The sequence below is a fragment of the Choloepus didactylus genome, chromosome 15 (genome assembly GCF_015220235.1).
Source record: "Choloepus didactylus isolate mChoDid1 chromosome 15, mChoDid1.pri, whole genome shotgun sequence".
In the NCBI taxonomy this organism is placed as follows: Eukaryota; Metazoa; Chordata; class Mammalia; order Pilosa; family Megalonychidae; genus Choloepus; species Choloepus didactylus.
Genome location: NC_051321.1, coordinates 8,982,171 through 9,008,071, shown reverse-complemented (window position 1 = coordinate 9,008,071; position 25,901 = coordinate 8,982,171).

The following is a 25,901-nucleotide window of genomic DNA, read 5'->3' as shown; positions in this document are numbered from 1 at the left end:
AGGAGCACGCTAAACAAAGCAATGAGGAGAGCTGCAGAAGTACGGCTGGTAAAGCCTCTGAACTTAAAATTTTTAAGTTCAGAGGTTCAGAAGTTTTGCAGTTAAAATATTGGTTCTGATAGGAGGACGTGTCCATGTAGGAGTACTTATTTGCTCTCCCGCTTATCTGAACTCCACTCAAGAACTCTTAACTGCAGCTCCAGTCCTTGCCCGTGGAAGAAATCCGCTGACTACCAGCCTGCAGTCCCCGTAGCCCTGCCTGTCCCCAGCACTCTTAGGTCACGTCTCATATGCTGCCAGAGTCATTATTTAACCTGTTATATAGCTCACTCGCTCTCTAATCTTCCCAACCGGACCATAGGTTCTTGGAAGTAGAGCCTATTCTGCAGGATTTTTACAGCCTCTTGGCACCCATCTCTGTGGCTTTTAGTAGCAATTCTTCTATCCTTGTGCCTCATCTTTATTCCCATGGGCAGGAATTAGAGGCCGAGCAGGTGGCCGTTTTGGGGGACACAGTCCTAGGATTCCAAAAGCGCAATAACCCCAAATCCTCCACACCGTAGAATATTAACAGCCCTTCAGATTAAAGCCTTAAAACTGGGGTCCATTGTCCATCAACACCTCACAATTTGTGGCTGCAGAAGGAAGGCCCAGAGGGCCTGGTAAGTTTCTAGTTTCCTGTTAGAGGGAAGGAGAGTGACCGGTTAAGTCCCAGCTTGGTGCTTGTGATCTGGGTTCCAAACAGGAGCCTCCTGAAAGGCTTGGTGACTGGCTCCGAGACATCGTGTGTCTGGAAGGCTGGGTGGGGAAAGAGAACAGGAAATACCAGTTGGGGGTGAAGGGGACCTGAGCCAGCTCGGCTTGCAGAGCTGTGGGTGAAAGCTATTTAAATCAGCTCAATTACAAACATTTAAAAAGAGACTTAACTCATGAAGCTTTAAAAGTCAGCTAATCTTTAATATTGAAAAATAATAGATATGGTACTTTGGACATATGGATTAGAGACATAAATGCATAATAGATTTTAAAGAGCTGATGAGCGCCTTAAAAATCTACTCCAACACAAGAATCCAAGGTTCTCGAAGCTACAGGGCCCAGCTAGTGTTGTGTAAGAGGTGACGGAGGCAGCCAAGAAACCAAGGGTTCCACCCCTTCAGGTTCCATTTTTGAGACCCTTAATTGGAAGTAAAAATTTAGAGTAAGAACAAGAAAAGGTTAAAGTAAACAATTTTGACAAATATTCAAATAGTGTGTTTTTTCAGCACTAATTTGAAAAATATTTGCTTGCTCATTATTTAAGAAATAAGATAAATCTCAAGTACTAGTTAACAATTCACAACTTTATCTATTTAAGTACTATTTGCAGTGATTTTTTATTGATTCCATGAAGACTAACTCTGAGTGCCAAAACTTGGATAACTTTTATTACATTTCTTTTGAAGACTTTGACCCTGACTCTCTTTAGTAGGACTACAGTAAAAAAAAAAAAAAAAAAAAACTCATGATTTATTAGTTGAAAATAATCAGACTTCTCTCCCAACATTGCTGAGTTAAATAAGTGTAGATTTTTTAATGATTACAGTTCTTTTATTGAGAAATAGATATGATAAAATTTGTCATTTTAAACCATTTCTAAGTATATAATTCAGTGGCATTAATTACTTTTACAATGTTTTGCTACCTTCACCACCTTCCATTACTAAAACTTTTTCATCACCCCACACAGAACCCATTAAGCAATAACTCCCCATTCACGCACACGTGCACACACACACACACATACACACACAGCCATTGGCAATCCCTGTTCTATGAATTTGCGTATTCTAGATATTTTCCTATGAGTGGAATCATACAATATTTGTGCTTCTGTGCCTGGTTTATTTCACTTAGCATTATGTTCCCAAGGTTCATTTAGGTTGTAGCATGTACCAGAACTTCCTTTTAATGACTGAAAACTATTCCATCGTGTGTATAGACCACTTTTTGTTTAACCATTCCTCTGTTGACAGACACTTAGGTTTCTTCCACATTCTGGCTATTGTGGATAATGCTGCTATGGATATCAGTGTACAAGCATCTGTTTGAGTCTCTGCTTTCAATTCTTTGGGATACAAACCTAAAAGTGGAATTGCCACGTCATATGGTAAGTCTATGTTTAACTTTTTGAGGAACCACCCAACTGTTTACCACAGGAAGATTTTTTAAAACTTTCAATGTTAAATGCTATTAAATAAACGTATTCCAAATGGCATTATAAAGCATTTCATCTTTGCTGAAGATGTTTAAGATTTGTTTGACCCCAAACTTCACGGAGAGTTGTTCATCATTTTGGAAAACTTTGCCACAGGCAGCAGGGCCCATTCTGGTATTTGAGTCACCTGTGGCTGCCCCATCCTTCATAATGGTGTATGTTCCTCTTTTCTTTTGACCTGGAGTTTCCCTAAAAGGATTTTAGTGATAAGATGAATTAAATCTTGAAATTAGGGATGAGAAATTATATTCTTCCCTGCTGCCTCAAGTTTGATCTATTCCACTGATAAAACAAATTAACCTTTGTTATCTGACCTCTGTGTTAGTGTAAACATAGATTAAAACACTAGATCTCAGGTAATACATTGCTCTCCCCATTTTTAATTCAATTTTTAACAGTCTATGGAGTGTTTCCTAACTCATGAAACGCTGTGTAGAGCTCCGACAGGAATCAAAGTTCCTGAATACGTGGCAATTCCTGCCTTGGGTGTCGAGCAGGGCAGTCAAGCGTGAGCCAGACACGGGTCAAAGCTGTGAGTTAGCTGACACTGGGGCGCGTGGCATGAGTACGATGCGGAGCTTACAAGAGCAGTCTTCCCTGGGGGATGGGAAGTTTTGATGATGGATGGCAGGGAAGGTGGTGCAATATTGTGAACGCAATTAACAGCTCTGAGTTTATATTTGAATTTTGCTAAAAAGGGAAATTTGGGAAATTTTAGGTTGTATTTATGTTACTGGAATAAAAAGTTTTAAAAGAGAGAGAGATTAGGAGCAGGCTTCAGAGTAAGACAATCCAGAAGTCAAACCCTGACTCCTCATCAGTTGGGTAGCTGGTGAAACAGAACACTACGCCGCAGGGTTGCCCCGAGGACGCCATGATGGATGTGACACTTCTCAGACGCCCAGTGGCTTAATGATGGTATTATCTTTGTGTAAAACGATGAGTAAAAGTTCCCATCATATATACAACAAAGGTAGTATTTTATTTTTGTTTACAATGATGGGTAAGTTTTCTTTTCCAAACCTGTATGAGCATCATTTAGCCTTGACGCTTCTTCGTCTAGAGAGCTTTCTATTAAAAGCTTAATAAAGCCTATATTATACTTAGAAAACTATAATGTGTCAATTAAAAAGGCCATAATATTTTATTACTGGGCTGTGCTTGGGTAAATTTTATTTGGAAAGGGCAACGTCTACCCTGTGGAGTGAAGTGTCACACAGGTAGCTCAGAAAACTGTTTTCACTCTGGTCTTGAACACAGGAAAGCTTGAGCCAGAGTTTGAGCCACATTACATATGGATCAAACTTCACTCTGAGCTGGACTTTTGATCCATAAACACCTTCCCACATGTTAATTTTCTAAAGGAATCTTGAGATAAACCCAGGGAGGGAGCCCAGTGCACTGCTGGGCAGATTGCCAAGAGGAAACTGTTCTTAATTTCGAAAGGTTGATGCTAAGCATGAAGGGACTTGGAGAACCTTCAAATTACATAAACTAAAATATCTCACTCTTCTTTTGTTTTCTTTTATTGCTTTGTGGAGGCATTCCTCATTCTTTCTTCTTTTTTTTTTTTAATAGCTGCTAGAAACTTGGATTATTTCCAATCTTTTGCTATTACAAGCAATGTCACCATAGTAATCTCATCTCTGATAGTTCATGCAGATTTATCTGTAGGATAAAGTCCTAGATGTGAGATTGCTGAGTCAAAGGACTGGCCTACATTCCAATTACAAGGCCAAAACAGTTAAATTCAGGACCTGCAGGGCATGTGATCTGTGCACTGGTGCTGGTCTCTGAGTGAGATAAATGCAGAAATTGACAATAGTCGGAAATTTTAGAGGAATTTTACATTCATGTGACATCCAAGTGCATCATCATTTTCCTAAGTAGTTCATTTTTATTGATTTTTATCAGTCTCTGATACCTAGAAATTTTTAAAAATTACTTCTTATGGCTAGGCAAAATACCTTTAACATTCCTTTAAGCATCAGTGTTTCCAAAGTTACAAATAGCTTCTTTATTAGCTTGTGGCATCCTTTCAAATCATTTCAAATTCAATAAGGTTTGTTATACAAACTTCTGAAAAATGTGTGAAAAAGAGAACTATCCCTAAACATCAAAGAATGACACAGAATTAGGTCAACCAAAAAGTGAAAACATTTTTCAACCATTTAACAGCAACTGACTGAATACACACATATTCTGTTGTGAGAGATAAAAGACCCACAAAACATATGGGCTCTACCAGATGATACCTGTAGACAAGGACACAAGATGAAGTGTAGTAGGTGATAAGTGTGGTGAGATCTTACATGCAAAAGGGTCTGGGGAGCAAAGCCATAAGATTGAGCTTGGTATAGGCTAGAGGGCAGCCTACCCCCTAAGACACTGGATATCCAAAAAGTGGGGAGGGGGTAAAAGATGAACTATTAATGTGCAGGAAGAGAATGTTAGAAATTCTTATATTTTATAGTCTTATCCTTTTAAAAGTATATTTTTATTTTGCAAGGTAGATAATTTTTTAACACTGTAGTATATGTATGTAATTTAAATACATACATATGCCAGGGATGCAGGCTCAATAGTTTTGATTTTGAGGCATGAGATCAAAAAACGCTGGACTAGCAAATATATGGAAGGACTTGAGGACAGGGACAGGTCTGTCCTGATCCCTCCGGCATGTCCGGCGCTTAGCACACTGCCTGGCCCACAGCGAACAAAGAGGGGTTACATGGACTTTGTTACAGCCTTGAAAATAAGTACCCGCATACGGGAGCTTCTGCTGGTGTGGTTGCTAAATACTTCAGCTTCTAAAGATGGAGCGGACAGAACATCCTCTATCTATCCTGCCATAATGTTGCTATTCAAACTTGGAATTTTTCTCTTCTAGAGTTGAAAGAAGAATTAGAAATCAATTGGCAGATCCAATTGCATGGTTTTCTACTCCCCCAAACACATGGAATCATGTGACCAGGAAGCGAAACATTTCTCTAAACCACTAAAGGCAGCTCTATTTCATCTTTAATATTAGAGAACCGCAGTGGAAGCTAACCATTTTATAAGAGGAAAGAAGCAGTTATGATTCATCTCAGGAAAGCAAATAACTGTGGGCTTTTAAACTTCTCTCGGTAATATTAACTTCTTTGTTAGTAATGTTTGCCACACTCTGGGAAGTTATACATGCCTGGCAAGACCTTTCTAAGACACAAAACAGATCTATAGAGAACAAGCACAGCCGAGGTGGAATTAGTAGCATGTATTTATTTCCAGCCTGAATTCCTAATTACGTCAGTACTAGGGTCACTATGTCTTGGTACAGAAACGGCTGACAGGGAAGCCGTGGCATTTCCCCCACTCTGTCACACCAACTGCACACCTGTCCGGGGCTTCCATACACCTGAGTTCCTATGGCGATGCTGAGCCAGGATCTTTCCATTGCTTTCCAGCACCTAGGGCCGAGCCTGGCCCACAGCTGATGTCCAATAGATGTTTGGGCAGAGGAAGAGTGTGAGGTGCGGGATCTCTGGACCACATATTTTTTAAAATGTACAAAAGAAATGGGCAGGTGGGGAGGACATAAAAGTAATTTAAAAACTCTAAAGGTGTGAATCACATGTAAGGTATTTTTATTAAGTCAGCTTGTTAATGTATCCCAGAAGAGACGGTGTCTATGATATCTCCAGGAAAGTTGCTATTTGCTACTGTTCGCTGATATTACTAAATTGACTTGTGTGGAGGTCAAGCTAATTTCAAATTAGAGATCTGCTTGAATTTCGATGCCTTTAAAACAATTCCATTAAAATCTTGCTTGGAGGTAAGTGAGATTTTTTTAGTCAGGATCAAAGAAGAGTTGGTTAGTTTTATTCTCCCTGTAGAGAATTAAGCATCGTGGATTTCTGGGAATGTAGAGTGATTTAGGCAGCTGCAGTGATGCACAAAAAGCTCCCTCTGTGCAAAACCAGAACACTTCAGTGCATTTTGCATTAGTGGGTGAATGGAACTTTCCAAAAGGGAGTAAATACAGGGCTGTCCTGTTAACAGTCCTTTCAACTTTCCTGCATGTTTTGTGGTAATCTTAGGCATCATGAGTGCTGACTTCTGAAAGTGCCATCTACATCTCCCCCAGATCCAGTCCCTTCTACCTTAGGATTCACAGGTTATTTAGAAGCAAAAAAAAAAAAAAAAAGCAAAAACAAAAAACAAAAAACCTCAGCCCCTTTTGTAAGTGGATTAACCAAAGGCAAAAGAACATGGGTTGTGAAAAAGAAATAAGATTCTCCATTTGACTTTTTTAGATGTTTTAAGTCCTATCACCTCCTACCTGGGATGTTCCTTGGGTGGGTGGTGAGGGTGGCTGGGGTGGTGGCTGGGATTGGGACCAGAAGGAGAGCTGCTGTGAGCGTGGTTTATTCAGAAGGCATCCCCACTTTCAGGCATGGTTCCAAACCCACCTGTCATCTAAATTCACTAATTTATAAATCGGTGGCAAGAACTTTAACATTTACATAGAGATACTGTGTGGCCCCTTAGAGGCTCTGAAAAGTTAGGAGACTAGCCCAAGATTGCAGAGCCATCAGTGGTGGAGCCATAAATCTTTTGATTCTACATTCAGCCTCGAAGAAAAGGGAGGGAATAGACAAGATATTCTTCTTCACTGCAGCTGGGACCCTGTTTGCCTTAGTAAACTCCCGTCACCCAGAACAGTCCTTGGCACAGAAATGGTGCTCATTAAATGTGTGTAGAACACCCTTCCAGTCACTATGCTTTAGCTGTAACTACAAAGTGCCCAGACAACTCTGAATTCATGTAAAAACATTTTTAACCAAATGTTTTCTATGTCTGGTGGAGTCAGAAGGCTGAGATATCAGTCTCTGCTGTGTGACCTTGGGCAATTCATTTCACCTCACCTGGTCTCAGTTTCTTCTTAGGTAATGTGGGTACCCTTGAACAAGTCACTTCCCTCTAAGTCTCAGTTTATTTTACATGTAAACAAGGTGGGTAGCCAGGGGACAAAAGTCTTGAATAGGCAGGCGCTTCACCAAAAACATGTCCAAGCAGCCAATGGGCATATGAAGCAGTGGCCAACATGCATCTTCATCAGGAAATGGAAACTAAAACCACAGTGCGATACCACTGCACACTTTCTAGAATGATTGGAATGAAAAAGGTGGTCAGTCCCAAGTGCTGGGAGGACTTGGAAAACTGACAGTCTCCTTCAGTGCAGGTGGCAATGTAAATTGCTAAAACCACCCTGTTTGGTGGTATCTATGACAGCTAAGCATATACATGTCCCATAATTACACTCCCAGGTATATTACCAATGGAAACATGAAGATACATTTACCAAAACACATGTACGAAAGAATATTCAGTCACAGTAGCCCCAAACTGGGAAGTGTACAAATGCCCATCAACAGCAGAATGAGTAAGTTGTGGCTGGTATATACAATAAAATACCAACAGCAATAAGTACACACAATCTACGACTATACACAACATGGATGAAATTCAAAATAATGTTGAGTGAAAGAACCAGACATAAAAGAGTATATGCTGTATGATTCCATTTTTATAATTAGGACAAAACAAAACCAAAAAACAGGCAGAACTCATACATGCTGTTAGAAGTCAGGACAGTGGTTCCTCATGGGCAGACTGGAAGGGCACAAGATGGGGTTCTGGAGTGCTGGTTCTTGATCTGGGCACTGGTTACATGGGTGCATCGTGTTTGTGGTATATTTGGTTTTCTATATGTTTTCTTTGTAAACAATAAAATGTTTTAAAAATGAGGTGGTTGGACAAGGTACAGCATCTTTATTGTCTTTTACAGCTTCATCTTGAACAATAATTCCCGTGATTGTGCCAGGCACTGAACTGTGTCCACGTAAATTCTCAGGGAGTTCTCTCCGTAGCCCCCTCAGGGTAGCATTATGAAGAAACTGAGGCACAAAGACAACTTGTCAAGGTCACATACCCACTAAGGGGTGGAAGTGGCCTTGAACCTGATGGGTCTGAGGCCCGGAGCCACACTCTGAGCCTGTGCTACCCACCTACCTGCGGTCCTCCAAAACCTCAGCCCAGGGGAGCCAGGAGAGGCGAGGGGTGCAATGGCCTGCTCTGAGCAACCCCAGTGGGGAACATACGGGGTGACTCTGGCTCTCCCTGTCCCAAGAGTCTCCTATTGCAATTTCCTCCCACTGTGGGGCACTCTGTTTTTCTTTCCATGTGTCCTTCCTTTCTCTGAATCTGTTTTCTTCCCACTTCACCTGGGATACTTCCCTTCAACCAATCGTAACTTGGAATTATGTTTTTAAATATTACTTGCATTTATTGAAATTTTGTCTTATGTTAGCTACTCTTCATTAATTTCAACAGCTAGTTATCAGTACTTAAGAGTTATTTCTGAAAGACACACTAAATTAATCTGTGTCCAAAAGATGGATTGGGGTTCCCCCAAGGCAAGAAATGCTCTCCACTCCCTCCCTTAAATAAGGCTTCCTGGCTACATGGCTCCAAAGAATATAAAATTGTCATTTTTATCATCAAAAAATCAATGACCAGCCATTGGGCAAGGGAGTGAGCAGTGGCTCTCCACTCCGGTGCGCCCACCTAGGCAGTTAGCTGGGGAGGGGATCCTCCACAGCCATGTGGCCGGGAGCTCCCATGAGGGAACCCAGGGGCAGCATTAACTCTCCCCCCATGGAAGTCCAGGGGGTTCACCCGGGAGAGGTGCAGAAAGGAGAGGGCGCCACACCAGTGCATCAGGAGCCCCTCCCACACCCCAGAGACTTGCAGGTACACAGCAGGCAGGGAACAGGGCACATTCAATCTGCAGGGTGCCCTTGAGTGCACTCTGTGTTGAACTGCACAGGGCCGACATCACAGCCTCAGGGCAGGCAGTCCCCAGTGCACATGGAGAACCGGTGCACTGATTGGTCCCCCACCCAATTTAGACTCTGCCCAGCACATAGGAGAAGTTCTGGGAAGATCAGCTTGACAGCACCATGTGCTGGTAGGATAGGGAAACCGCACTCCAGCAAGCTGTTGCTCTGCAAAATTATATATAAATGCTCAAATAATCCTGCATTTCCCAAAATAACCTTATCAAGACAAGCAAATGCCCCAAAACCAACAGAAAATCAAAAAGCACTTGAAAAATCAGAAGACAAACAAATTAAAAACCCAGAAGAGACACAAAATTTGGAGCAATTAATTAAAGAAGTACACACAAATCTCCAAACCAATTTCAACAAGATGGCTAAAGACATGAAGGACATCAAGAAGACTCTAGAAGAGCACAAAGAAGAATTTGAAAGAATAAATAAAAAATAGCAGATCTTATGGAAATAAAAAATCAAATTCAAAATATTCTAAAGACACACAACAGCAGATTTGAAGAGGCAGAAGAAAAAAATAGGTGAACTAGAGGACAGTGAAATTGAATGCAAACACACAAAAGAACAAATGGTGGAAAAAAATTAAAAAATTTGACATGGATCTCAGAGTAATGATGGACAACATGAAGAGAACAAATATAAGACTCATTGGGCTCCCAGGTGAAGAGAAGGGTAAAGGGCTAGGAAGAGAGTTTCAAGACATAAATATGTAAATCAAAGATGACCAACAAACTCCAAATAGAATAAAACTAAATAAACCCCTCCAAGACATATACTGATCAGATTGTTAAATGCTGAAGAGAAGGAGAAAAATCTGAAAGCAGTAAGAGAGAAGCGATTCACCACACACAAGGGAAACCACAAAAGAGTAAGTAGTGACTACTCAGCAGGCACCATGGAGGCAAGAAGGCAGTGGTATGACATATTTAAGATTCTGAAAGAGAAAAATTGTCAGCCAACAATTCTTTATCCTGCAAAGCTCTCCTTCAAAATTGAGAGAGACTTTAAAATTTTCACAAACAAATGATGAGAGAATTTGTCAAAAGAGACTTGCCTTTCAAGAAATACTAAAGAAAGCTCTACCAGCTGAGAAAAAAATAAAAGAAGAGAGAGGTCTGGAGAAGGGACAGAACTGAAGAGTATTAGTAAGGGTAACTTAAAGGAAAAAAAAATAGAGAGAGAGAGTGGGAAAAAATAGATCTGACAACTAAAAACCAAAGCGTAAGATGGCTAGTTCAAGAACTCCCTTCACAGTGATAACTTTGAATGTGAATGGGTTAAACTCTCTAATTAAAAGATACAAACCGGTTGAATGGATTAAAAAGTATGACCCATCGATAGGCTATTTATAAGGGACTCATCTTAGAACCTGCAAAACAAAGAGACTGAAAGTGAAAGGATGGAAAAAAAATATTCTATGCAATCTGCAACCAAAAGAAAGCAGGGGGGAAGATCTAAGATGGTGGCAATGAGAGGAGTGGAAACTAAGTAGTCCCCCTGGAACAACTAAAACAAAACAGAAACAACTAGACAATAATCTGGAATAACTGCGGGGGGACAAACATGACCGTCCACTCATCATACACCAACCTGAATTGGGAGGAATGCCCAAAATCACAGCATAAATTCTGTAAGTAAAAACTGCAGATCCAAATCAGGGGACCCCTCCCCCACAGCCCGAGCTGCAAAGCCTCATGGTGCCAGAGAGAAGCTTTCTCCCAGCAAGCGAATATAGCTCAGCTGAGCTCCAACTGGGGTTTTAAGTAGCAAGTGTGAACTGCTCACTATGAAGTACGAATCCCCAACAAGTAGACAGAGGCTTTGGGTGACGACTGACCTTGGAGAGCCAGAGGGTCACCTCAGACAAGCTCTGAAGGGGCCTCTTTGTTCCTTTTTCAGCTCAGTGGAGAAAGCCTCGGCCATTTTCAGTTCCCAGTTCTGTGACCCAGACAAGGGTATAGCACAGGCAGAGAGAAACCATTGAAATGCTAATGACCTCCTCCTAAGGCGTCTGTCTTCTCTAAGAGGAAAGGGTTGGGGCCCAGCTCTACTACCTGCCTTTCATTCAGAACTTGGGGAAAAAGAGCCACATCTCCTTACACCAGTCAAGAATTATAGGCTAATCTCAACAGGTGAACTTGCTGCCCTCCGCCCTACGTGGGACCTGACTCCCAGGGTTGCAAATCTCCCTGGCAATGCAGAATATGACTCCCAGGGATGAATGTGGATATGGCATCATGGGACTGAGAGTATCTTCTTGACCAAAAGGGGGATGCAAAATGAGACGAAATAGTTTCAGTGGCTGAGAGATTTAAAATGGAGTCGAGAGGTCACTCTGGTGGACATTCTTATGCATTATATAGATAACACCTCTTAGGTTTCAATGTATTGGAATAGCTAGAAGTAAATACCTGAAACTACCAAACTCCATCCCAGCAGTCTGGACTCCTGAAGACAATTATATAATAATGTAGATTACAAGGGGTGACAGTGTGATTGTGAAGACCTTGTGGATCACACCGCCTTTATCTAGTGTATGGATGAGTAGAAAAATGGGGATAAAAACTAAAGGACAAATGGGGTGGGATGGGGGGGATGATTTGGGTGTTCTTTTTTCACTTTTATTTTTTATTCTTGCTCTGGTTCTTTCTGATGTAAGGAAAATGTTCAGAGATAGATTGTGGTGATGAACGCATAACTATGTTATCATACTGTGGACAGTGGATTGTATACCATGGATGATTTTATGGTGTGTGAATGTATTTCAATAAAACTGAATTTAATAAAAAAAAAAAAAAAAAAGAATTACAGGCTAACAGGCACCACCTGCTGGGAAGAAAAGCACAGTGACCAGAGGCATCAGAGGGTGTACCAATTTTCTAAGACACACCCTCAGGGAAACCAGATACTGAATATTTCTTCCTTCTGAGACCTTAGTCCATTCTGGTCTGGGGAGGCCTGATTGAAGTAACCAAGGACAACAGTAGCCTAGACAACAGAAAACCACAAACTACACCATGAAAAATGAGGTTATGGCCCAGTCAGGGGAACAAACTTGCACTTCAACTGTGATGCAGGAATTGAAACAACTAACAATAAGTCAATTCAAAAAATTTGGGGAAGATATGGCAAAAGAGCTGAACCATATAATGAAAACACAGGATGTACATAAGGTAGAAATTGAAAGTTCAAAAAACCAACTGGTGGAATCAATGGAAATGAAAGGCACAACACAAGAGATGAAAGACACAATGAAAACATACAACAGCAGATCTCAAGAGGCAGAAGAAAACACTCAGGAACTGGAGAACAAGGCACCCGAAAGCCTACACACAAAAGAACAAATAGAGAAAAGAATGGAAAAATACAAGCAATGTCTCCGGGAACTTAAAGACAAAACGAAAAGCAAGAATTTACATGTCATTGGTGTCCCAGAAGGAGAAGAGAAGGGAAAAGGGACAGAAGCAATAATAGAAGAAATAATGAATGAAAATTTCCCATCTCTCATGAAAGACATAAAATTACGGATCCAAGAAGCACAGCATACCCTAAACAGAATAGATCTGAACAGGCCTACACCAAGACACTTAATAATCAGATTATCAAACATCAAAGATAAAGAGAGAATCCTGAAAGCAGCAAGAGAGAAGCGATCTATCACATACAAAGGAAGCTTGATAAGACTACGTGTGGATTTCTCAATAGAAACCATGGAGGCAAGAAGGAAGTGGTGTGATATATTTAAGATACTGAAAGAGAAAAACCGCCAACCAAGAATCCTATATCCAGCAAAACTATTCTTCAGATATGAGGGAAAGCTTAAAATATTCTCTGACAAACAGACAATGACAGAGTTTGTGAACAAGATACCTGCTCTACAGGAAACTCTAAAGGAAGCACTGCAGACAGAAAGGAAAAGACAGGAGTGAGAGGTTTGGAAAATGATTTTGGGAGATGGCAGCACAGCAATGTAAGTAAACTGAACAAAGGTGACTGTGAATATGGTTGAAAGAGGAAGGCTGGGATCATGTGGGACACCAGAACAAAAGACAAACGATAAAGACTGGAACTGTGTAACTCAGGGAAACCTAGGATGCTCAACAACTGTAATAAAAGGTACAAATATGTTTTTACATGAGGTAGAACAAATGAATGTCAACATTGCAAGGTGTTAAAAATAGGGTGGGATTGGGGGGAAAATACAATCAATGCAAACTAGAGGCTAGAATTAACAGAAACATTGTATTATGCTTCCTTTAATGTAACAAAAGCAATATACCAAAGCCAAATGCATATGGGGGGGTGGGGTGGATAGAGGAAGGGTATGGGACTCCAGGCATTGGTGATGTTGTCTGACTCTTTATTCTACTTTAGGTTAATGCTATCTTTCCTTTTGTCACCTTCTAGCTATCAAGTTTTTTTGTTTGTTTGTTTTTCTCTCTCTCTCTTGCCTTTTTCTTTTGGCTCTCCACTGCCTTTGACCCTTCCTCTGTCTTTGTGGAAGAAATGTCGTTATATAGAGAGTGGCGATGGGGCTCAATACATAAATACATGACTAATAAATATGTGACTATACTGGGAACCCATGATTGTTTACTTAGGACGGAATGTATAGTGTTTGAACAAAACCATCTTAAAAGAAATGGGCTGATGAAGAAGCCTTGAGGGCCCTATATTGAGTGAAATGAGACAGACACATAAAGGCAAATATTGCAGGGTCTCACTGATACGAACTAATTATAATATGTAAACTCATAGACATGAAATATAAGTTACCAGGGTATAGAATGAGGCTAAAGAATGGGGAGCAGTTGCTTATTATGAGCAGAATGTTCAACTAGGGTGAACTTAAATATTTGGAAATGGACAGGGGTGACGGTAGCATGTAATGAGAATAACTAACAGTGCTAAAAGGTGTGTGAAGGTGGTGGAAAGGGTAAGCTCAGAGTCATGCATGTCATCATAAGGAAAGTTGGAGGTTAAAAGACGGGAATGTATAAAACAGTGAATCTTGTGGTGGACAATGTCCATGATTAACTATACAAATATTAGAAATCTCTCTCACAAACTAGAACAAATGTGTGTCACTATAACTAGAGTTTAATAATAGAGAGGCATATAGGGAAAAAATATATACCGATTGCAAACTATATACTACAGTTAGTAGTATTTTAACATTCTTTCATCAACAGTAACAAACGTACTTTACCAAAACTATGAATCTATAATGGAGGGGGGGCGGCATGGTTAGGAGTATGAGAGGATCTGAGTTTCCTTTTTTTTTTTTGTCTTTATTTCTTTTCTGGAGTAGTGAAAATGTTCTAAAAATTGAGAAAACAAATAATTGTGTTGATGGATGCACAGCTGTATGGTGGTGCCGTGGGCAATTGATTGTACACTTTGGATCTTTGGATAGTTCTATGGTATCTGAACAATCTCAATAAAAAATATATATATAGTAAAAAAACTTTTTTAAGTAAATAAATAAAAAGAAAGCAGGGGTAGCTATACTAATATTTGGCAAGCTAGACTTTAAATGCAAAGATGTCATAAGAGACAAAGAAGAACACTATATAGTAATAAAAGGGACAAATCACCAAGAAGAAATAAAAATCATAAATGTTATGCACCCTGAATACATGAGACAAACATTGGTTAAACTGAAGGGAGCAATAGACATGTTTACAATAATAGTGGGAGACTTCAATACACTAAACTTTTCTACAGATAGAACAACTAGACAGAGGAACAATAAGGAAATTGAGAACCTAAACAATATGACAAATGAGTTAGACTTCACAGACATATATAGATTGTTAATCCCAAAGTACCAGGATATACATTCTTCTCTAGTGCCTATGGAACATTCTCCAGGATAGACCATATGCTGGGGCATAAAACAAGTCTTAATAAATTTAAAAAGACTGAAATTTTTCAAAGCACATTCTCTGACCATAATAGAATGCAACTAGAAATCAAAAACCACCAAAGAACCACAAATTTCACAAATATATGGAGGTTAAACAACACACTCCTAAACAACCAGTGGGTCAAAGAAGAAACTGCAAGAGAAATATGTAACTATCTAGAGACAAATGGAAATAAGAACACAACATATCAAAACTTATGGGATGCAGCAAAGGTGATGCTGAATGTATAAATGCATATACCAAAAAGCAAGAAAGAGCTAAAACCAAGGACCTAACTGAACAACTGAAGAGGCTAGAGAATGATCAGTAAACTAACCCTAAAGCAAAAAGAAGAAAAGAAATAACAAAGATTAAAGTAGGAGTAAATGAGCTGGAGAACAAAAAAACAAGAGAGAATAAATAAAACCAAAAGTTGGTTCTTTGAGAAGATCAACAAGATTGACATACCCTTAGCTAGACTAACAAAGTCAAAAAGCGAGAACACCCGGAAAAAACAGAATCAGAAACAAGAAGGGGATAATTACTATGGATCCCGAAGAAATAAAAAAAAAAAAAAAAGAGGATAGTATGAACAACTGTATGCCAATAAGCTAGACAATTTAGAGGAAATGGACAATTTCCTGGAAACACATGAACAACCTAGACTGACCCAAGAAGAAATAGAAGACCTCAACAAACCAATCCAAGCAAATAGATCCAATCAGTCATCAAAAATCTACCTACAAATAAAAGCCAGGCCAGGTGGCTTCACAGGGGAATTTTCCAAACTTTCCAAAAAGAATTGACACCATCCCTGCTCAAACTCCTTCAAAAAATTGAAGAAAAAGGAACACTCACTAGCTAACTCATTTTATGAAGCTGATATCACTCTGATACCAAAACCAGATATAGATACTACAAAAAAAGGAAAATTATAGGCCAATTTCCCTAATGAATATAAATGCAAAAATTCTCAACAAAATATTTGCAAATCGAATCCAAAGGCACATTAAAAGAATTATATACCCTGACCAAGTGGGGTTCATTCCTGGCATGCAAGGGTGGTTCAACTTAAGAAAATCAATTAATGTGATACAACATGTTAACAAATCAAAAGGGAAAAATCAAATGATCATTTCAATAGATACTAAAAAAGCATTCAACAAAATTCAACATCCCTTTTTGATAAAAACACTTCAAAAGGCAGGAATTTAGGGAACCTTCCTCAATATGATAAAGAACATATCTGAAAAACCCACAGCCAGCATAATGCTCAATGGTGAGAGGCTGAAAGCCTTTCCCTAAGATGGGGAACAAGACAAAGATGCCTACTGTCACATCTATTATTCAACATTGTGCTAGAAGTTCTAACCAGAGCAATTCATCAGGACAAAGAAACAACATGTCTCCAAATTGGAAAGGAAGAAGTAAAACCGTCATTATTTGCAGATGATATGATCTTATATTTAGAAAAACCTGAGAATTCAACAACAAAAGCTACTTGAACTAATAAAAAATTCAACAGAGTGGCGGGTTATAGGATCAATGCCCAAAAGTCAGTAATGTTCCTATACCCTAGTAATGACCTAACTGAAGAGGCAATCAAAAAAAAAAAAAAAAAAAAAAAATTCCATTTACAATAGCAACTAAAAAAATCAAGTACCTAGGAATAAACTTTACCAAGGACATAAAAAACATCTACGAAGAAAATTACAAAACTTTACTAAAAGAAATAAAGAGGACCTAAATAGGAGGAAAGACATACCTCTCTCTTGGATAGGAAGGCTAAACGTCATTAAGATGTCAATTCTACCCAAAGTGATCTACAGATTCAATGCAAGTCTAATCAAAATTCCAACAACCTACTTTGCAGACTTGGAAAAGCTAGTTATCAAATTTACTTGGAAGGGAAAGGGGTCTCAAATTGCCTTTTTGATAAAAAGATAAAAACATTCCCCCAAAGAAGAATAAAGTGGGAGGACTTATACTTCCAGGCTTTGAAGCCTACTATAAAGCCACAGTGGTCAAAATAGCATGAGGTTGGCACAAAGATGAGCATATTGATCAATGGAATTGAATTGAGAATTCGGAAACAGACCCCTAGATCTGTGGTCAACTGATTTTTTATAAGGCCCACAAATCCACTGAACTGGGACAGAACGGTCTTTTCAACAACTGGAGCAGGGAGAATTGGATATCCATAACCAAAAGAATGAAAGAGGACCCCTACCTCGCACCGTATACAAAATTAACTAAAAGCACATCAAAGTTCTCAATATAAGACAATAGGGAACTGGTGGTTTGATGGGTTGAGCCCTCTACCATAGGTTTTACCCTTGGGAAGACAGTTGCTGCAAAGGAGAGGCTAGGCCTCCCTATAATTGTGCCTAAGAGCCTCCTCCCGAATGCCTCTTTGTTGCTCAGATGTGGCCCTCTCTCTCTAGCTAAGCCAACTTGAAAGGTGAAATCACTGCCCTCCCCACTATGTGGGATCAGACACCCAGGGGAGTGAATCTCCCTGGCAACATGGAATATGACTCCCGGGGAGGAATGTAGACCTGGCATCGTGGGACAGAGAACATCTTCTTGACCAAAAGGGGGATGTGAAAGGAAATGAAATAAGCTTCAGTGGCAGAGAGATTCCAAAAGGAGCCAAGAGGTCACTCTGGTGGGCACTCTTACGCACAATTTAGACAACCCTTTTTAGGTTCTAAAGAATTGGGGTAGCTGGTGGTGGATACCTGAAACTATCAAACTACAACCCAGAACCCATGAATCTCGAAGACAATTGTATAAAAATGTAGCTTATGAGGAGTGACAATGGGATTGGGAAAACCATAAGGACCACACTCCACTTTGTCTAGTTTATGGATGGATGAGTAGAAAAATAGGGGAAGGAAACAAACAAACAGACAAAGGTACCCAGTGTTCTTTTTTACTTCAATTGCTCTTTTTCACTTTAATTATTATTCTTATTATTTTTGTGTGTGTGCTAATGAAGGTGTCAGGGATTGATTTAGGTGATGAATGTACAACTATGTAATGGTACTGTGAACAATCGAATGTACGATTTGTTTTGTATGACTGCATGGTATGTGAATATATCTCAATAAAATGAAGATTAAAAAAAATTAAAAAAATTAAAAAAAAGAGATAGCACAATAAAACTCTTAGAAGATAATAGAGGGAAACAACTTCAAGACCTAGTAATAAGAGGTAGGTTCTTAGACCTTACACCCAAAGCGCAAGCAACAAAAGAAAAAAATAGACAAATGGGAACTCCTCAAAATCAAAAGCTTCTGTGCCTCAAAAGACTTTGTCAAAAAAAGTGAAGAGGCAGCCAACTCAATGGGAGAAAATATTTGGAAACCATATATCTGATAAGATACTGATTTCCTGCATATATAAAAAAATACTGCAACTCAATGACAATAGTGCAAACAGCCCAATTATAAAACGGGCAAAATACATGAAAAGATATTTTTCCAAAGAGGAAATACAAATGGCTAAAAACACATGAAAAAATGTTCATCTTCACTAGCTATTAGGGAGATGTAAGTTAAGACAACAATGAGATATCATCTCACACCAATAAGAATGGCTGCTGTTAAACAAACAGGAAACTACAAATGCTGGTGAGGATGTGGAAAAACTGGAGCTCTTATTCATTGCTGGTGGGAATGTACAATGGTACAGCCACTCTGGAAGACAGTCTGGAGTTTTCTCAGAAATCTAGATATCGAATTACCTTACAATCTGGCAATTCCACTTCTCAGTATATACACAGAACATCTGAAAGCAGTAACACAAATAGACATTTGTACACCGATGTTCGTAGCAGCATAGTTCACAACTGCCAAGAGATGGAAACAATCCAAGTGTCCTTCAACAGATGAGTGGATAAACAAAGTGTGGAATATACATACGATGGAATACCATGCAGCAGTAAGAATGGCAACATGGATGAACCTTGAAGATACAATTCTGACTGAAATAACTCAGACACAAAAGGAGAGATAACTTATGTTACCACTACTATGAACTCCCTGAACAATGTAAAATCAATGCCTTATAATGTAGAATACTGGGGACTTAGTGATAGACAGAAGATAGTGGAGGGGGAATGATAATCTAATATGTTCAGATATGTTAATGAGGGTGAATTCAAAGGTATGGGAATGGATGGGGTGATGATTATTTGTTAATGGAATTATAGTATCAGAACTGTATTGAAGGCAAAGAGAATTGAAAGGGGTGGCTTAAAGGCATATATCCCAAAGATCAGCACTACAAATATAGATAGGTGCTCGCATGATATACTCCTAAGGTAGGACACTGGTACAGAGAACTGACAACAGAATGGTATACGGGAAAAATCTACCTATTGCATACCAGGGACTTTAATCAATAGGAATACCTTACTAGTACCACACAAATACTAGGGACAAATAATTAAGGGCTGAAAAGAGCTATGGGGTGTTTTGGGTTATGGGAATTGTTTAAAATGGAGAATGATGAGGATTGTACAACTAAGTGATGATAATGTGAGCTATGGATGGTTTATCACGGACAGAACTTATGCTATGTGAATTTAGAAACCCCCTCTTTATAAGTCAAGCCCTCATTCTTGAAGTTTGCTATTGTGAAATTTATGGTTGTAAAGGGGAGGCTAAGCCAACCTATAATTATGCCTAAGAGTCACCTCCAGAGAACCTCTTTTGTTGCTCAAATGTAGACTTTCTCTCTCTAAGCCCAACTCTGGAAATAAATTCATCACCCTCCCTCCGACATGGGACAGGACCCCCCCCCCCCACCAAGTGCATGAGTCTCTCTGGAAATGTGAGACACAGACCTGACCCTGGTATTAAGGGGTTGAGAATGCCTTTTTAACCAAAAGGGAGAAAAGAAAGGCAGCAAAATAAGGTTTCAGTGGCTAAGAGAACTAAAGTAGTCGAGAGGGTGTCATGGAGGTTACTCCTATGCAACCATCAGCTAGAAATGCCAAATGACCACAGTATAAGCCCAGTCAATAGTAGTCTCCAAAACTCTAAATACCCAGATCCCTATATGAGACTCCATAAAAGTTTCGCTCACAAAGTTTATTCTTCAGAAACTTAAATCCTTCAGAGAGCTACCGTGCCAGATAAGTCCCACAACCCAGAGGCAACAGCCTCTTCAAGAACATCAACCAGATGTGTCCCCTTTTCCCATGTCAATCCCCTTTCCCCATGTCAATCCCCTTTCCAACATGAACAAGCCTAGACATTCCTGAAGATTAAGAAAGTGATTAAACTAGAGGAAGGGATAGCAACAGACAAGATGGAATTTAACAAAGGATTATGAATTCTGAATCTCTACGTAATTTTTCTTCTTCTTAGTTGCTAGGGTAATAGAATAGCTAGAAGGAAAGAATTGAAATGGTGGAACTGTAACCCATAGCAGTCTTTGAAATTTGCTCTATAGCTACTTGTTAAATTATAATTTGAAAGTTACCACCTTTTTGTATAATTGCTATATTTTACTCACAATAAGGAAATAACTGAAACTAGGGTACTGTAACTCATAACATTTTTGGAAATTTCCTATATAACTACTTGTTAAATCGTACTTTGAAAGTTACTATCTTTTTGCATGTATGTTATATTTCCCAATAAGGAAATAACTGAAATTGTGGAACTGCAACCCATAACATTCTTTGAAACTTGCTAACTACTTGTTAAATTGCACCGGGAAAGTTATCACTTCTATGTATATAAGTTATATTCCACAATAAAAAACTATGATTTAAAAAAATCAATGACAGGGAGGGGCAAGATGGCAGCATAGAGAGGAGTGGAAGCTAAGTAGTCCCCCTGGAACAACTACAAAAAACCAGAAACAACTAGTAAATAATCCAGAATAACTGCGGGGGGACAAACGAGACCATCCACTCATCATACACCAACCTGAATTGGGAGGAATGCCCGAGAACACAGCATAAAATCTGTAAGTAAAACCTGCGGATCCAAGTCGGGAGACCCCCTCCCCCATAGCCCGAGCTGAAAAGCCTCGTGGTGACAGAGAGAAGCTCTCTCCCAGCAAGCGAATATAGCTCAGCTGAGCTCCAACTGGGGTTTTTAAGTAGCGAGTGTGAACTGCTCACTACAGGTACTCATCCCCAAAAAACAGACAGAGGCTTTGGGTGACAACTGACCTGGGAAAGCTGGAGGGTCGCCTTGGACTGGGTCTGAAGGGGTCTATCTGTTTCTTTTTCGGCTCAGTGGAGAAAGCCCCAGTCATTTTCAGTTTCCAGGGTTGTGACTCTGGGAAGGGTGGAGACAGCACAAGCAGAGAGAGAGACCATTGAAATGCTAATGACCTTCACCTGGGGGGTCTGTCTTCTCTAGGAGGAAAGGGGTGGGGCCCTTTCCATTCAGAACCAGACCCCAGAGCCTGGGGGAACACGGCCATACCTCCTCACACCAGTCAAGAATTATAGGCTAACAGGCGTCACCTGCTGGGCAGAAAAGCACAGTGACCCGAGGCATCAAAGGGTGGAGCAATTTTCTAAGACACACCCTCAGGGAAACCAGATACTGAATATTTCTTCCCTCTGGGACCTGAGCCTGTTCTGGTCTGGGAAAACCTGATTTGGATAACCAAGGAAACCATGCCTAGACAACAGAAAATTACAACCTACACTAAGAAAAACAAAGTTATGGCCCAGTCAAAGGAACAAATGTACACTTCAACTGAGATACAGGAATTTAAACAACTAATGCTAAATCAATTCAAAAAGTTTAGAGAAGATATTGCAAAAGAGATAGAGGCTGTAAAGGAAGCACTGGACATGTATACGGCAGAAATCAAAAGTTCAAAAAAACAACTAGTAGAATCTATGGAAATGAAAGGCACAACACAAGAGATGAAAGACACAATGGAAACATACAAAAGCAGATCTCAAGTGGCAGAAGAAAACACTCAGGAACCGGAGAACAAAACACCTGAAAGCCTACATGCAAAGGAGCAGATGGAGAAAAGAATGAAAAAATATGAGCAACGTCTCCAGAAACTCAAGGATGAAACAAAGTACAGTAATGTACGTATCATTGGTGTCCCAGAAGGAGAAGAGAAGGGAAAGGGGGCAGAAGCAATAATAGAGGAAATAATTAATGAAAATTTCCCATCTTTTATGAAAGAGATAAAATTACAGATCCAAGAAGCGCAGCGTACTCCAAACAGAAGAGATATGAATAGGCCTACGCCAAGACACTTAATAATCAGATTATCAAATGTCAAAGACAAAGAGAGAATCCTGAAAGCAGCAAGAGAAAAGCGATCCATTACATACAAAGGAAGCTTAATAAGACTATGTGCGGATCTCTCAGCAGAAACCATGGAGGCAAGAAGGAAGTGGTGTGATATATTTAAGATACTGAAAGAGAAAAACCGCCAACCAAGAATCCTGTATCCAGCAAAGCTGTCCTTCAAATATGACGGAGAGCTCAAAATATTTTCTGACAAACAGACAATGAGAGACTTTGTGAACAAGACACCTGTCCTACAGGAAATACTAAAGGGAGCACTACAGGGTGATAGAAGACAGGAGTGTGTGGTTTGGAACACAATTTTGGGAGATGGTAGCACAACAATGTAAGTACACTGAACAAAGGTAACTATGAATACGGTTGAGAGAGGAAGGTGGGGAGCATGTGAGACACCACAAGAAAGGAGGAAAGATAAAGACTGGGACTGTGTAACTTGGTGAAATCTAGAGTATTCAACAATTGTGATAAAAAGTACAAATATGTTCTTTTACGAGGGAGAACAAGCAAATGTCAACCTTGCAAGGTGTTAAAAATGGGGAGGCATTGGGGGAGGGATGCAATCAGCATAAACTAGAGACTATAACTAATAGAATCATTGTATTATGCTTCCTTTAATGTAACAAAGGTGATATACCAAGGTGAATGCAGATAAGAGGGGGGGATAGGGGAGGCATGTTAGACACTTGACATTGGTGGTATTGTCTGATTCTTTATTCTACTTTGATTTAAGTTTATTTTTCCTTTTTCTGCTTCCTAGCTGTCTTTTTTTTTCCTCTTTCTTTTGCCTCTCTACCTTCTTTGACTCTTCCTCCTGCCTTGTGGAAGAAATGTAGATGCTCTTATATAGATAATGGTGAAGGTGGTGAACACATAAATGTATGACCATGCAGAAAACCATCGATTATTTACTTGGGATGGAATGTATGGTGAGTGAACAAAACCATATTAAAAAAAAATGGGTTGATGACAAAACCTCGAGGGCAATATACTGAGTGAAATAAGCCAGACACATAAGGACAATTATTGCAGGGTCTCACTGACAGGAACTAATTATAACATGTAAACTCATAGACATGAAATATAAGGTACCAAGATATAGGACGAGGCTTAAGAATGGGGAGTGGTTGCTTAGTATGAGCAGAATGTTCAATTAGGATGAACTTAAATGTTTGGAAATGAACAGGGGTCTTGGTAGCAAGATGTGAGAATAACTAACAGTGCCGAATGGTGTGTGAATGAGGTGGAAATGGGAAGCTCAGAGTCATATATGTCACCAGAAGGAAAGTTGGAGGTCAAAAGATGGGAATGTATAAAACTGAATCCTATGGTGGGCAATGTCCATGATCAACTGTACAAATACTAGAAATCACTTCCATGAACCAGAACAAATGTATGACAATACAATTAGAAGTTAATAATAGAGGGGCATATAGGGAAGAACTATATACCTATTACAAACTATATACTACAGTTAGTAGTATTTCAACATTTTTTCATAAACAGTAACAAATGTACTATATCAATACTACGAGTCAACAATTGAGGGGGGCTGGTTAGGGATAAGGGAAGATTAGAGTTTCCTTTTCTTTTTTTTTTTTTTTCATCTTTCACTTTATTTCTTGTCTGGAGTAATGAAAAGTTTCTAAAAATTGAACAAAAATTAAGTGTGATGGATGCACAGCTGTATGAGGGTACCCAGTGGCAAGTGATTGTACACTTGGATCTTTGGATAATTGTATGGTATCTGAACAATCTCAATAAAAATGAAAAAAAAAATCAATGACAGTGGTAGAGTCAAGTCACTTTGGGGGATACTGAGAACTTGTAAATTTAGGCTAGGAAGTTAATGTCCTGGAAATCTGGTAAGTTGGTTTCATTAGAAGCCACTAATGAAAACTCTTGTGAGAATGATTTGCTTTTGCTGTGAAATTGGCCCTAAAAATGTGTGTTTGCAGATACTGCCTGCTAATGAGACATTTAGCATGGGTCTAGAATCTAGCAGGAGATTGCATAGGATGACCTAAGAGAGTGATGTTAGGGTTGAAACAAGCTCCATTCATGAGTGCTAGCTGGGGGTTCGGGTGGGAATACATATATACATCCTCTGATCATTACAGAATTATTAAAAAGCTTGGCTCAAAGGGATCAAGGAATAATTCAACAAGAAATCATTACAAAAAAGAATTTATTAGACAAACACATCAATAGATCGAATCTAAGGATCTGGCTGGAAAGTCAGCGTGCCTTTTAAAGCAGCAGAAGTCTGAAGTCACACACTTCAAGCATTATTCTGTGACAATTTGTGGGAAAAAGAAGGGTCAAGAATTCCAGCACTCCAAGCTAGTCCATAAGCAGATAAGCCTCCTGCTTCCCTTTCCTATTCCCTCCCTTCTACTGAAATCTTCTGTGATTCTGGTCTCTGAGGAAACCGGAATGAAATGTTTCCCACATATTACAGAAATTCTTAGCTACAGATTTAGCCTCTGTGCACTTGAAACTGTACTTCAATTGCCTGTTCATAGGTAGAGAATTTTGTTTTTGATAAAGCAACAAATAGTGATAGAAGAGGTGTTTACAAATGTGCATGGTGAACAATGTTCTCTACAGTGACAGCATTTGTAATCTCACCTGGCCTCAACTGTCTTCAAAAAGTTATAATGTGTAATTTGGGGGAACACTCTTCTTTATGATAGAAGACAAAGAATCTAATTTGTAAAGAGTGCATAATTAAATACTATATACTCTTAAATCTTATGAGTCGTGTCAATATAAAGTCTTCATTTAATTTAGGGGAAAGGCAGGATATTTTCTACCATTCTTGATAATAATAAAATCAGATATTTCAAGATTTTAATGCTGTAATGTGTTCACATTAACAGCAGCATACTTTTATTTTATAAAAAGCCATTGATCATTAAATTTAATTATCAATGGCATAGATTACCAAGAAATAACAAGGAATATAGTATCTATATAGGTTTCAGCTGGTCTCAAGTAATCAAATAAAGGTGAAATGGAAGTATACCTGATAGTTGTGGACATCTGGGATTGTCAGATGTGGGCTTGGAGACCAGATTACTAAGACAAAACAGAGAACTAAAGGAAGAGTGTTCTAAATGAAACTGGCAAGGGAGTTTTACAGAACTCATTTTTAAAAAGGAAATTAAAAAGCATAAAAGCAGCAATTAGAATGCATGTCCATATATTAAATGCCCAGAGTTGAATCCATTTTGAGCATGTTTGTTGCTTCCACAGCAGCTCTTTCCATCCAAGACCATTTCTGTTATAACCTCCTTGGACCTTTTGCTTATTTACCGTACCATCACCGAGAATCTGTTTAGAACAAGAATTGCTTTCAAGTCAGAACCTTAAATGAAGATCTAAAAATGTTGAGTTTTATGCTTTTTGGAATTAGTCCAATTCACAGCCTCAGTGTGTGCTGCTGGAGCTAGCTCTCCCCAGCTCTGGTCAGTATTTGGGAGCCCAGGAATCACTGGGACTGATAGATTAGCAAGGACTAAATTTTTAAAGTATC